The 13,964-nt window shown below is 35.8% G+C and overlaps 2 protein-coding genes across 2 annotated transcripts in view; one reads left to right on the top strand and one right to left on the bottom strand.

Moving 5' to 3' along the window:
• IMMP1L (inner mitochondrial membrane peptidase subunit 1) overlaps positions 1-13,964 on the bottom strand; it is a 105,557-nt gene that overhangs the window by 4,067 nt on the left and 87,526 nt on the right. The gene's annotated exons all lie outside the window — the stretch shown is intronic.
• DNAJC24 (DnaJ heat shock protein family (Hsp40) member C24) overlaps positions 1-13,964 on the top strand; it is a 43,516-nt gene that overhangs the window by 8,776 nt on the left and 20,776 nt on the right. The window lies entirely within an intron of this gene.

Genomic DNA, 13,964 nt, shown 5'->3' with positions numbered 1-13,964 from the left:
GAATATAGTATAAATCTTGAAGATGGTATAAGGATGACTGTAGTTTGAGAATCCTTAGTCTGTCTATACTCCAGACTCAGGAGTCACATTCCGGTAGCAGTGATTAGCATCTTTTTTCTCTTTAACTATGAAAAATATTAAGAAAACTGATATACAGGCCTGCCGTTAGGAAGCATCCATTTTTGTGCTTTGCGATTAACACAGTTTTGAACTTTTCTCCATATGTAGGTGGTAGCAAGGCTTCTATCATAGGTCTAATAATACACTTCTTACATAGTGTGGCAATAGTGTTGAGCACTGCACTGTTTTCTCATGAATAGATGTAATTGTGTTATGCATATATTTTCTTTAAGAAGGAAGGGGCCTGTGTCATATTTCCAAAAAAAACTATATTTTGATAAATGAATAAAAGATTTAGCACCAAGAGTTACTTTTCATCTCTGGAGATATTGTTACCCATCATATCATACTATACCACTTGGAAAACCTGTGTTTTTCTAAATTGGGAAAAAAAAATAGTAAATCTCAAGAGGCAGTTCTAGATTAGGTTGATTTTTGACTAAATGCATCGTGTTTTTGCTGTTTTGTTATTCCTTTCTGTGAACTGTTGACGTTTGTAGGGCTGTTATATTCCTGTGTTGAGTATCTATTAGACATACTTGACCTATTGTTGAAATATCTCTTTCCCCCTTCTTAGCTGTGTCTGTTTTCTATTATTACTTCTCTTTGAACTGGTTTTCATTACTCCTATTGATCCTTCTCATCTTTAGTCATTATTTCTCTTGCCTTTTTCTTCTCCCTGTTCTTTTATTTTTGTTTCTTTTCTCTCCTTTTGCTATTTTTTTTCTCCCCTGCAACCTTTCTCAATAATTGGGTTTCAAAGGCCAGCTCATGGTAATGCATCTTTCTTCTGATGGATAAACTTTGGGAGCTAATATTAACCTCAGTTTTTGAGTCTTCTGGATTTTTGTTGATGTGCCTGGAAACTTTTTTGTAACTTCCTAGTTCATGACTCTTTCAAATATGAGTTAGTATATGCATTACTGCATGTTGTTTCTAAAAAGACATAATCTGAAGCATGACTTCTCTCTTCCTTCATGGTTTGGTAGATAGAGCAGGGGGGCAAGGCATGCTTAGGAAATTGACAAGAACTGGCCCTTAGGGTGCATTGATGACAAGTGGGAGGATTTGTAAGAGCTATAGTAGAGGATGAGACTGCAAATAACGGGGTGTAAATTAAATTGTTGATGGCTTTGAATATAGGCTATACATTTCAGCATTACTCTGTAGGTCCTGAGGATATTCTTGAGCAAGATTAGGTCTATATTTTAGTAGGTAATACTGAGAACTGTAAGTAAGATATGTTGGAGTGATAAGAAACTTGAGGCAGAGAGAATGTTGCCTTTGCAACAATTAAGCCAAGAGGTAATGAGGGCTTGAACCATTGCATTAATATAGGGAGTAAAATGGAAGAGGGAAATGAAAGAGAATATGGAGGTAGATTCAATAATGGATTGAATATGTCAGGAAGTGGAGAGTTGAAAATGAATTGTGATTTTGAGCTTAAGGTACAGGAGGCAGGTATAGATCTGAAGCCACACATTTAACTAATTTAAAAATTATAATTGTCAAAATATTTTGGATTACCTTCAGGAATAGTAAGATTGTATTTTGTATTTTTAGCCAAAAGGCAATGGCTACTTTAAATTGCTTCAGGAGAAAAGACATGTCTTTTCTGAGCTATATTATTCCACACACAGCACCAATGATAATGTTCAATTTACAGTCAAAATTTCAGAAAGCCTAACAGAATAAGAAGGACTTTTATTTTTCGTTACTTTAAGAATCTATTTGATCTTTTAAAAAAAAATTTTATTAAACTTATTGGGATGACATTAGTTAATAAAATTATATAGTTTTCAAGAGTACAGTTTGGTAATACGTCATCTGTGTATTGCATTTATATTCACCCCTCAAAGTCAGCCTCCATTTAATCTTTAATTAGTAGATAACAGGCACAACAGCATTAATTTTATTTGTAACACAAAATAATTCAAGCATACATAGATGCAATATTTATTACAGTTATTAAGAATAAATTACTTTGAAAAATAAAGAAAAAATTAGTCAAAACAAATAAGCTTAACAAGTAAAATGTGATTAATGAGCTGAAATCCATGATTTACCTAAAGGCACACTTTAAAGGTGTTTCATATTTCAGATGGCATGGTTTTATGAATACCTTGCAAGATGATATTTAGTATTTTTAAATCATGTAAAACCATGCAATTCACTTATACCATGCCCCAAATATGCTAAGTAGACTTCTTATACAACATTTTTTGTTAAAAGCATGTGATGTAATGTGCTGTAACAAGATTTACTCTTCAGAAATAGGTAAAGGGATAAATTCACCTTGCTTTAAAAATCATAACTAATTTGGTTCATTAAAGGCCATATAAAACATCAAGAAATGTTTAGAGCTTAAAACAATGACCAAAGAAATCTATAGTGATAGTGAAAGCAGATCCATGGTTGCCTAGGGAAGAAGGCAGCTCATAAAGGGGCTTTCTGGGATGATAAAAATGTTCTGTGTCAAAACCCATTAAAATAACTAAAATAGGTGCATTTTATTGTATATAAATTATATTTCAATAAAGTTGATTTAAAAAACAACCTAAAAGAAATATATCCTAAGAAACATATTAAAGTTCTAGCTATTTTATATAGCTAAAAGAAAAAGTAAAACAACAATACTCTAGTGAATTCTAACACTTTAGCAAAAGTGTGATATTAATTCCGTTGGGAAGCACTGGGCAAAATGTCTTTTTGTTTGTTTTTTAGTATCTTGGCATAATTGAAAATAATGTACGCCAAATCATAAGAAAATTTTAAATGTATCTGAAAACAAAGCATTCACTTTCACCATTTCAATTTTTGTTTAGCATAAATATTTTACACAAGTTATAAAAAGGTTTGTTTGAGTAACCCAACTCCAGCACTGGAAACAAGAAGTTTTCTTCCTATTTTTCCCATTCCTTCACGTTCAATAGGAAGAAGTCTACTTCCCATTTAAGTACAACCCAGTAACTCCTTTCTGAAGTTTTTCCCTTGTAGCTGGTCAAAAAAGATCTCTACCGTTATGTATTCCCTTTATATATTGTAACTCTGTTATCCCACTGACCACATCTTGTCTTTACTGTAATTAGTTATGCCAACAGCTGCCTCTCAGCTAGAAGTGAAGTATTTGAAGGCAGGGATCCTGTTTCGGTTATTTTTCTGTCCCTCGTTGCACCCACCTTGTGTACTTTATATGATAGACTCTCACTACATGCATTGGTTGAATTGCACTGATTTTGCTGAAATAGAATAGAAGGGTTAAGAAAGGAGTTGGCTCCTGTTATTTTGGCCTCTGTGTTTTGGTCTCCCTTGTATGTATTACTCCTTACGGGTTCGCTGATGCTGTTAGGTAGTCCTTGACCCATGTGAACTGATGACAAAATAGAGCCACAGCATGTGAAGCGATTTGACCTGTGGCAGTCTTTGAGCCCATGCTTTGTCTGCACCTGTCCAAGGATGTCCAGCTGTTACATTTCATTTTTAATAATTCAGCCAAGAGTGTGAAATCTTTCTCACTTTAGGTTTTCAGTAGTCTGAAGACATATTTTTGAGAACTTTTAAATAGTGTTGCAGAGAGAATATTGAGACCAGGAAGAATTAAATGTATTAGATAGTTAAAGGACAGTATCTAGAAAACAATATGGGGATTGTAAGTATAGTTTTCAGTTTATTAAACTAAAGAATATTTTTCTTAGGACAGAAGAATTAATAGTCATTAAAATTATAAGACTAAAAAAGTCTTCTTAAAAAAGCCTCAGTTGAAAGACAAATACCATATGATCTCACTTATATGTGGAATCTAAAGAACAGAATAAATGAACAAACAAAACAGAAATAGAAAACAAACTGATGGATGCCAGAGGGGAGGAGGTCGGGGTCAGAGTGAAAAAGGTAAAGGGATGAGGAAGTACAAACTGGTAGTGACAAAGTAGTCATGGGGATGTGAAATACTATGGGGAACATAGTCAATAATATTATAAAAAAGTATGTGTGGTGTCAGGTGGGTGCTGGACTTATAGGGGGGAGGTCACTTCATGAATTATGTAAATGCTTGGCCACTGCACTGTATGTCCGGAAGTGGTATAGGATAATACTGAATGTCAACTATAATTATATATATATACACATATATATATATATATATATGTATACACATTGTATATATATACACATATATATGTATATGTATAACTATAATTATATACATATATATGTGTATATATATATAATTATAGTTGACATTCATATATGTGTATATATATATATATATATACACATATATATATGGTCACGGGATATACAGTACAGCATAGGGAATATAGTGGGTGGTATTGTAATAGCTGAGTACGGTGTCAGATGGGTAGTAGACTTGTTAGGGTTATCACTTTGTGAGGGGTTAGATGTCTAATCATTGTGTTGTTTTGTACACCTGAAACTATTAATAAAAAAGCCTAGTTACTCATTTTAATGCATCTTTTAGTTATAATATGACTACTTCATAATCACAGTGACAAAATCACAGCATACTATTTTGTAATTTTAAAAATTAGTTTAAAATAATCTGACAGACTGTTCTGCAGTCTTAGTATTGGGCTTTTAGAAAGTCAATGTCAAAATGAGCTTTGGGTGGTGAAGTACTCAACTAGAGCAGTTTATTGTTGCATGATAAAAAAGGCCCGAAAAGGGGTGGCCAATTAGCTCAGTTGGTTAGAGCACAGTGTTCTTAACAACAAGGTTGCCGGTTCGATCCCCACATGGGCTACTGTGGGCTGCGCCCTCCACAACTAGATTGAAAGAACTACTTGATTTGGAGCTGATGGGTTCTGGAAAAACACACTTAAAATAAATAAAAGTTTGAAAAGGGAAATAAAAAAGCCAGAAAAGCTGGTTATTAATCATGTTTTATTTTAGCCATGATCTCAGATTAAGCAAATTTCAGAATTTATTTTATAGCGACCTTTTTCCATTTAGAACTCTCTCAAACTCTGATGACTATCCAGATGTCCCTGAATGTTCCCTGAGTGCCACCTTATGCCCCTACTAGAGGAATGTTCCCAAAAGCATCTGCAATAAATTATACCTTAAAAGATACCTGTTGGTTTGTTTTGTGTTAAAATACATGAAGGTGTTAGAAATGTAAAAGTTAAATTCCTCATGGTTTAGATCCCCCTGGGAGCTAAGTAAGGTAAGTCATAAATTGTCATTGAAAGAGTTGTTTCTTTCCCAAGTCCAATAAACTACCACTGAGATCCGAGGAAGTTTCTTGAATTTTTTTCCCCTCCCGTCTTTCAATAGGTTGTGAAAAGGTAATAGTATTAATGTAATATTATCAAGGCCCGTGCCTAATATTTTTAGGCCCTGAAAAAGAATACAAATGGGGGTCTATGCACCAGGTGCTTAATACTTAAAAGTTATAAATCAAGGTAACATAAGAGCAAAACTTATTTAATATTATCTTGAAAAATATGCTTTCAGGACAAATATACCTTCATGTTGACCTGGAAATCTAGGATCACATTTCAAGTTCTTGGAATTCTATGCCAGACGCAGCAGTGAGAGAAAGCCACCACTTGTCCTGCCTCCCTTCTCTTCTACCCCCAACCAGAGGCCTAGCTGTAGCCTAAGCCTCCACTGAGACTTTTGTGCAGAGAATTCCTTGTCCCGAGCTCCTAAAAGAAGCGGGGGTAGTACATGGCTAGAAGAGGGCCATAGGATCCTGATGGGCAAATGATGGGGAATGGCAGGAGAGAAGGGACAGAGTTCTGTAAAGACTGGGTGTAAATTAATTGTAATAGTTATATTATTACGCAGGTTATTTTTCTTATTTGCTATAGTTATGTTCTATAAAGTTGCCACCAACACTGAATTAGCAAATTCTGAACGACTGTGCCTCGGGGATATACAGGGTTAGGTCACGATGAGCCTCTGGTCACATTTGATCAGTATGTAACTTTGTTTTAAGTGTGTTTCTGTTGAAAGACACTTTAATATATATTGTTGATTCATTAACATTGAACTCAGGGCCAACAGCTCTGCAACTCTTGCCTGAAGGAAGAAGTGTATTTAAAGCATGTATTTTCCCCCAAAAGGCACATGAGGGACTTCGTTAGCTTAGTATACAGCACTTACTGCACTATGCTTGGGGGCCATTTCAAACGGCCTCATTGCAACACAAAGCACAAAATGAGAAAAACGTGGCACTAGGTAGACTGTGGAAAGGACACTTGTTTAATACAATGTGAGAACTGAAACAGGAAGGCCTTGTTTGACCTCAGCGGGGAGCGGGCATGTGGAGTGACTTTAAATTCTCACCACTCTCTGCATCTCTAAGTGACTGCAAACTCATCCCCCATGTCAGTTCGGGGGTTCCAAATAAATGTTAGCAAGTAGGTGAATTTGCAAATATAGAATCTGAATAATGAGAATCTATTGTATTTATACTATATATTAGACGGCTTGCAGTGGCTCTCTTCTGCCACACCCCATTTTTTAAAAAAGTTTTAATTGTATCAAAATATGCTCATTCACATTATGTCCTTTGATATTTACAAAATACTGCATTATATGGACAGATCATGTGTTCATTAACTAAGTCTGTGTAATCTTCTCTATGTTCCAGCATCGTGCTAGGTGCTGTGGATGTAGTTACTGGTGATATGATGGACGGAGGCCCTTCTTTTCATGAGTAGCTTATAGTTGAGCAAGCATCTTCCTATCTTTCAAGTGAAGAAATTTTGTACAGTTGAATTACTTTTCAGGGTTACATAACTAATACTAACCACACCAGAATAAAAACTGAATTTTTCCTATTTTATGGTGAGTGCTGCTCCAGTTGTCTCTTCTCTCTACCTTAAATTCTCCCTTTGCATTCGCTTCCCCTGAGTAAAATGTCTCAAACACATTCTCTTTGGTGACTATGACTGTCACTCGTCTCCTTATTTGCCAAACGTTACTTGACCACCATCCATTTGCTTCTCAATCCCACTCTCTTACACCACTGCCGTTCTTCTAAATGGTGCTTACTAAGGTGGCCAGTGTCCCCTACTTGCCACACTCACTGGACTTACGTGACCTTTGGTACTGTCACAGATCTTCCATGTGCCTCGAATCTCTTTCCTCTCTGGGCTTCTGTGGAGCCTGTTTTCTTGATTATCATCCTGCTCACTGTCTGTTTTCCTTTCTAGCATCTTTTTCTCTATCTGATATACATGTTACTACCCTTCAGAGTTTTAGCTTTGTCTTTGTTCACTTGTCACCAAATCAGAGACTTAATCTGATGCCCTGGTGCTTTTGGAGGTCTGTTAATCTCTCACTTGTATGCAGAGATATTAACAGGCTTTTTATCAGAATCTTGGAGGAGTTCATAATTCACGAAAGTTGCGAAGGACAGCTCTTTCTGTATGTTCCTGTAGTTTTATCTGCTTTAAGGTGACGTCCAAATCGTGTCCCCAGCTTCCCACCATTACCCTTGTCTGACTCCTCCTGCCTTTGATGCTCAGCATTGTTAGTGTAGCTCCTCTGGAGGGCTGCAATAGTACGGTAATTTCCTTATTGCCAGCCCCCTACCTACCCTCCCTACCCATTCCATCCTACCATCAGGTTAGATTTCTTTTTTGTCTTTTAAATAAAAATATGATCATATCCCTAGCATGCAAGTAATGTGGAGTTTTAAGTAGGGAAAAGTCCATGTTTCTTAACATACTAAAAAGTTCCTTTACAGTCTGAACCCCGTCTAGATTTTTAACTTCATCCCTCATTACCATTCCTTCCCAACTATTCTTTTACTTGTTCCCAGTATAGCTTACAGCCCTGCTGTTCGTAACTCTGATATCCATCTTAGTACTTCCCTGTCTTGTATTTGCCATTTCTCTCTGCCTAGAATGCCTTTCCCCTCCCACCCTGCACAGGTTGACTCCTATTCATCCTTCAAAACCCAGTCAAATGTCACCTTTGTTATGAAATCTTCCCTAGCTTATTCTGAGTTAGCAACTTTTTCATGCCACCATCTTTTCTTAGCACCTCATCCTTCCAATTATATTATAATGAGTTGTTTACATGTCTGCTCTCCCCCACTAGACTGTGAGTCCCTTAAGGGCAGGGATCCTGTTTTATTCATCATTGGATGCTCATTGGCTAGCACAGTATCTGACTCGTAGTAAGGTGTTTAATAAGCCTTTTTTTGAATGGATAAACAGACTTTTGGGCTACCAGTCTTGCACGTGGATTTTATTTTCTTATATGAATCAGAAATATATATGAATCAGAAAATCTTAAAAATGTTCAAACATTTTAAAAATCATGCTTCAGCTGTTAACTGTTGGATAAAATGATACATGAGTTGTTGACTGCTACTTCAGGCAATATTTTACTAAGCATTAGGTGGCAGTAGTGTGTTGTACTTGACTACCTTTGTAATTTTTTCAGCTTTCATAACCTTAATGTAGTGTCAAAGTGTAAAGGACACAGTTGTAGTGCTTTCATACCTAACTTTTTGTAACATGATCTTGTTCTAAGCTAGTAGGTGTCTTACAGAAAATGAAACAAAACAACAAAACATAGCAACATCAGTCAGTTGTTTCTCTCTCTTGCCTACCTAAACTGTGCTCAGATTCATTAGAGAATTAACTACTACACCATCTTGACAGTACTTCCTCACCAACTGTTTAATGGCTGCTTCATAATAACAGTGATTTGCAATAAGGAAACCAAAAATTATCTCAGAGGATATGTGTTTTCTCAGCATCCTAAGAAGCTTCCTTAGGCCTTTATCTCAAAAATAGTATACTAAGTTCATTGATTTTAGCTACAGTTATTAAATGCCTTCTTTTTCTTTTTTTTTACTCAGTTTTCAATACTAAGGTCGTGTCTTTTACTGATTTTCATTTTAGGTGACTTTCCCTTTTCACTAGGTAGTTAGAATTAAGAATAATTGCCACCACCTCTTCAGCTTTATGCATTTAATCCCTCCATTCATTTTTGAACTCTTATACATGAAAATGCCGATACTTTTAGTAGACATTTCATCCCCATTGTAGTTTACTATAGCTTATAAAGTAAATTCAATAGAACTTACATTTTATTTAAGGAAAATGTGTACATTTTAGGTCCACAGAGGCATTTCTACAAATAAAAGAAATAGATAATTTTTAGAGGAAACAGTATTAGTGTTGATTAAAATATGAGCTAGGGAAAGTGGCAAGAGAAAAAATCTGTGGCATTCTCTTTCTCATATCTTCTTTCTTTTTATCTCAAGGATGAAGCACTTGAGGGAATTCAAAGCCAGTGTACTAGTATCATTAATGTGGCAGAATGATCATGTAATAAAGAAGAGCATGAAAGCGTTGACAGAACACACGGCCTAATTAGTACCTGATGGCCTTGATGGCCACAGAGCAAAGCTCCGAGGTCCTGCAGGACGGCAGCCCTGTAGGATCTGTAGACGTACGTCACCACCCTCGTTTAGCAGGGATAACTTTAGTTCAGCATCAATTTCTTAAGACTTTAATTATACAAAAACCATGACTTCCCTGAACGCAGAGGGTAGAAGTTAGCCAATGCACCACTAAGAATTCTCACGGGGATCTCGGAGGAAGAGTGTTCATCGTGGGATTCTCTGTGTAGCTCATGGCAAGTATGTCATCCAAGACTTGTTTCATCCAAGACTTGTAATATGAGGGGAGGGGAGTCTAGCTTTGCACTTACGTTGGATAGATGGTAACCCATTGCTTTAGGTTTAGCTTCTTTTCATTATTGTAGGCACAAAGAAGCAGAGGTTGTGTTATACTTGCACATACTCAACAACAAAGAAAAGACATGTGAGTAGCAAAAGGAACTGGTGCGCGAGTATATTTTAGAGTTAGTACACCTCCCAGTTCGAAGTCCATTACAGAGGTAGGTCTTGCTTTTGAAGAGATTTTGCCACAGATTGGATTACTCAGCCACATGGAATTCTATCTCCTACATTTCATTTCCGGGAACCCAGTTCCTACAATCTTCCTCCTAATTCTTTATTTGAAAACAGTCAGTATCCGCCATAAATATTGCGTGGCGTGGTCCTCAGTGTGTTTCAGTCTCTTCCCTCACTTTCCCCTTCCCCTTCCCCGTGCCTCCCATTCCTCCCACTCCGCTTCTGTTCTCTCTCCCCCTTCTCCTTTCTCCACCGCCCTCTCCTCCCCTTTCTCTGTCTCCTCCCAACCTCCTACTTCCCTCTTCCTCCTCCTCTTCTTCCCTTTTGTCCTCCTCTTTTACCCCTTTTTCTTAGAATATGACTACTAATTATTATGCAGTACGTTGCCAATTACAAATTTTGAGCTGGAGAATGATATGGTCAGGGTTGTAAGTTAAAGCAAGCGTGTTGGAAGCAGGTGGATGGACTAGAGAGCTGTTAGAAGGTGAATGCTGGAGACTAGGGTCAGACCTATGAGCTGCTGTTGGTTTGAACTAGTTTCGGCATTGGGAATAGGAAGGATATTATGTAGGCAGAATCTACAGAATTTGGTGGTTAACGGAATGACGGAAAGGGAGGTTACCCTGATGCTGTAGCCTCAGTTGTTAGGAAATGTATTTATTATTCTCTCATTCATTTATTCAGCATTTATTGAGCATGATGGTGATTTTAACACATCAAGGAATTCATCAGGAGGAGGAACTAATAATTTTAGAGTCTGGATGATAAATTGGATTTTGGGTATGTTGAACTTCTAGTGATCATAAGAGCTTTTAGAAGATATTTTGAAATTTGGATCTAGAATTCAAGAAAGGTTGAAGCTAGAGATAGAGAGCTATTAATGGTACTAAACTATTAATATATAGAAAAAAACCAAAGAGCTATATCCTCAGGGGCCACATTGATAGATCAAATAATACCAGCAGGACGATTTGGAAATTTCTGTTTAATCAGATTTGCATAGAGTCCTTTTCATAGTTATTGTCACTTCCTATTTGCAGTCAACATTTTATAAATCAAAACAGCATAATCACAGATGTGTAGTAAAGGATTAATGTATGACCCGCCTAACTTTTTATTCAATTTAAGATTTAAGTAACAAACTACTAGTAAATAAAGCAATGTTTCCTTTTTAAAAGGAATGTAGCAAAGGTATTAAAGCCGACGAACCTCTATTTAGGTGACCTGAAATATTACCGTATTGTATAATAGGCAATTTACCATAAAACTGTTAAATGCGTTTTACTTTAGAGAAACACTATTTCATTTCAACTTTATATGTTGTTTAGCCAATAGAAAGGATCATTTAGAACTAATAAATATATAAATTCTCACTAAAAACTTATAGAAATTGCTAGACTTTTACAGTGTATTGTATTATGCTCTTTTCACAATTTACACATATTCAATTTTTTCTCTTCTAGTAGAATAACACTTGTCTCTTTGTGAAATGTACTGGTGGAAACTATTGTAGTGCTCAGTGGCTGAAGCCTGATACAAATTATATGTACTCCCTCTTTAAAAAAAAAAAAAATTAACAGGTTAAAATACCACTGGGATATTGTACCAATTTCATCAGCTTCTTCATTACTGAATTAAGTTGGCATTTGTGCAAACAGTGAAATAAAGAGGTTGGCATTTATGATTAGTGAACAAAAGGTATTAAATATCAAAAAATTTCTGACTTGGAACACTTAGTGTTACTCATTAAAAATTGAGGAGTGTCAGCATTTTTTAATTTTTTTTTTTTTTGGATACATCGAGGAATGCATCTGTCAAAGGGAAATTTTTATGAAGCATTAATTTTCTGATTTGCAACTAATTCCATATTTTAAGCAGTAGGGGCTAACAAGTGTGTTTCTCAGATTTTAGCATGTAGAATAATTGCCTGGAGAGTTTGGTGTAACCCAGATTCTGGGTCCCCACCTCTGTAGGTTTGGGATAGGGCCATCTTCTAATGAGGTCTCAGACAATGCTGATGCTACAGGTCAGAGGACCACATTTTGAGTGGCACCAGACTGACATACTGTAACAGTCACTCCAGAATTAGTAATTTAGAAAGCACTTGGATTTATTACATGGAAAAAACCTGAAATCAAAATAAAATACAAAATATTGGACATCTGATTGCCATAAAATCTCAGCTAGTCAGAATTAAGAGTCCATAATGAAAGCATTAGTTATCAATTACGTAATTAGTCAGTTAGGAAATAGATAACACATAGCAATCTTGATAAAATATTACATCATCTTCTATATATTTTTTGTAGTATCATGAGTGAGCCTATATTTGTATCAAGACAGTTTCTTAATCTTTTGTGTTCATTTTTCTTATCCTCAATAACTGGCATGGGGATTTAAAGAACATAAGTCTGTATAATTGAAAAATTTCTTCCAAATATGAGGAAGTTACAAAGACCATGAAATTGTGAGTGCCAAGTCATTTGAGAGCAATAAAATAGCAGTTCGCTAAAACTTTGCGGATAGATACTTTTGTACTGTTACAGTCAAGAATCGTAGAGAAATACTCATTCTTTAAGTATTTTCAGTATTGTGCCATATTTATGACATTTTAATTTTGAATGTAATTTAGTCCTCTACTCAGTACTTAACTTTTTTAAATGTTTTAAAATTTTTGGAGGTTGGCATATGCACTTGAAAGTAATAAAACTGTATCTCTATAGTCTATAATTCAGACTTTTTACTAATTCATTAGTCTTTTTATTAGCAATCTGTGTTTTTATTGTTCCTTTCTCTGTATTAATATGGGAAGAAATGTCTAGATACAAGTCCTTTGTTAGATATGTATTTGGCCAGTATTTTTTCCCTTGTCTGTAGCTTATCGATTTTCTTAATGGCTTATCGATTTTCTTTGATGAGCCTAAAGTTTTAAACTTTGATGAAGTTCAGTTTATCAGTTTTATGTCATTATAGTTTGTGCTTTTTGTTTTCTGTCAGAGCAACCTATGCCTACCCCAAGGGGCAAAGATATTCTCTGTGTTTCTTCGAGAAGTTTTATGGTTCTGTGTTGTACATATATGCCTGTGATTCATCTTGAATTAATTTTTGTACAGTCATGCACCACTTAACTACAAGGATACATTTTGAGAAATGCATTGTAAGAGGATTTCATTGTTGTGTGAACATGACAGAGTGTGCTAACAGACACCTAGATGGTATAGCCTACTACACACCTAGGCTATATGACATACCACCATTGTATATGCGGTCCATTGTTGACCAAAACCTTGTTATGCGGCACATGACTGTATATGGAATATGAGAAATTGAGGTTAATTTTTTTTCCTACATGGACAAGTTGTTGTTTTCCTTCTAATTGTGGAGGGCACAGCTCACTGGCCCATGTGGGAATTGAACCGGCAACCGTGGTGTTATGAGCACTGCGGTCTAACCATGGAGCCAACCGGCCACCCCCAACCCCCATAATTTTTTAAACTTTTATTTTCCAGTTGTTTGTTGCAAGATTTGCTAATTTCTGCATTTTGAGTTCTTTGCTTCCAGGTGACTAAATTCTTTCAATTCCAGCAAAATGCATTTCAATTTCGTACTGAAAGCAAAAGAAGTTAAAATAAATGAGCTTTGCAACACTGATTTTAGTACATACCTATTCTGTTAATTAAAAGTATCAGTATTTTCTCTACTTGATTGGTGAGTGTTTTTCTCAGAACTCTCTGTTGTTTGTATGATTTTGTCAGCGTTTTCCTATATAAGAAGGTCCATGCTGTCTTTTTGTAGCTGTTTCTGGAACACAGGGTGCTTCAGATTTTATCTATCTTTTATCTGATCAGTGAATAAATGAAGTAGGAATAGCTTTGGGCTCTCAATGGTGGAAAGATTTGTCTAGTGGGGATCAAATAAAGGGAAATGAATAAATTGA

This window comes from Rhinolophus ferrumequinum, chromosome 11 (genome assembly GCF_004115265.2).
Source record: "Rhinolophus ferrumequinum isolate MPI-CBG mRhiFer1 chromosome 11, mRhiFer1_v1.p, whole genome shotgun sequence".
Lineage (NCBI taxonomy): Eukaryota > Metazoa > Chordata > Mammalia > Chiroptera > Rhinolophidae > Rhinolophus > Rhinolophus ferrumequinum.
The sequence above is the reverse complement of the archived record's forward strand: the minus strand, read 5'-3'. Positions and strand labels throughout refer to the sequence as shown.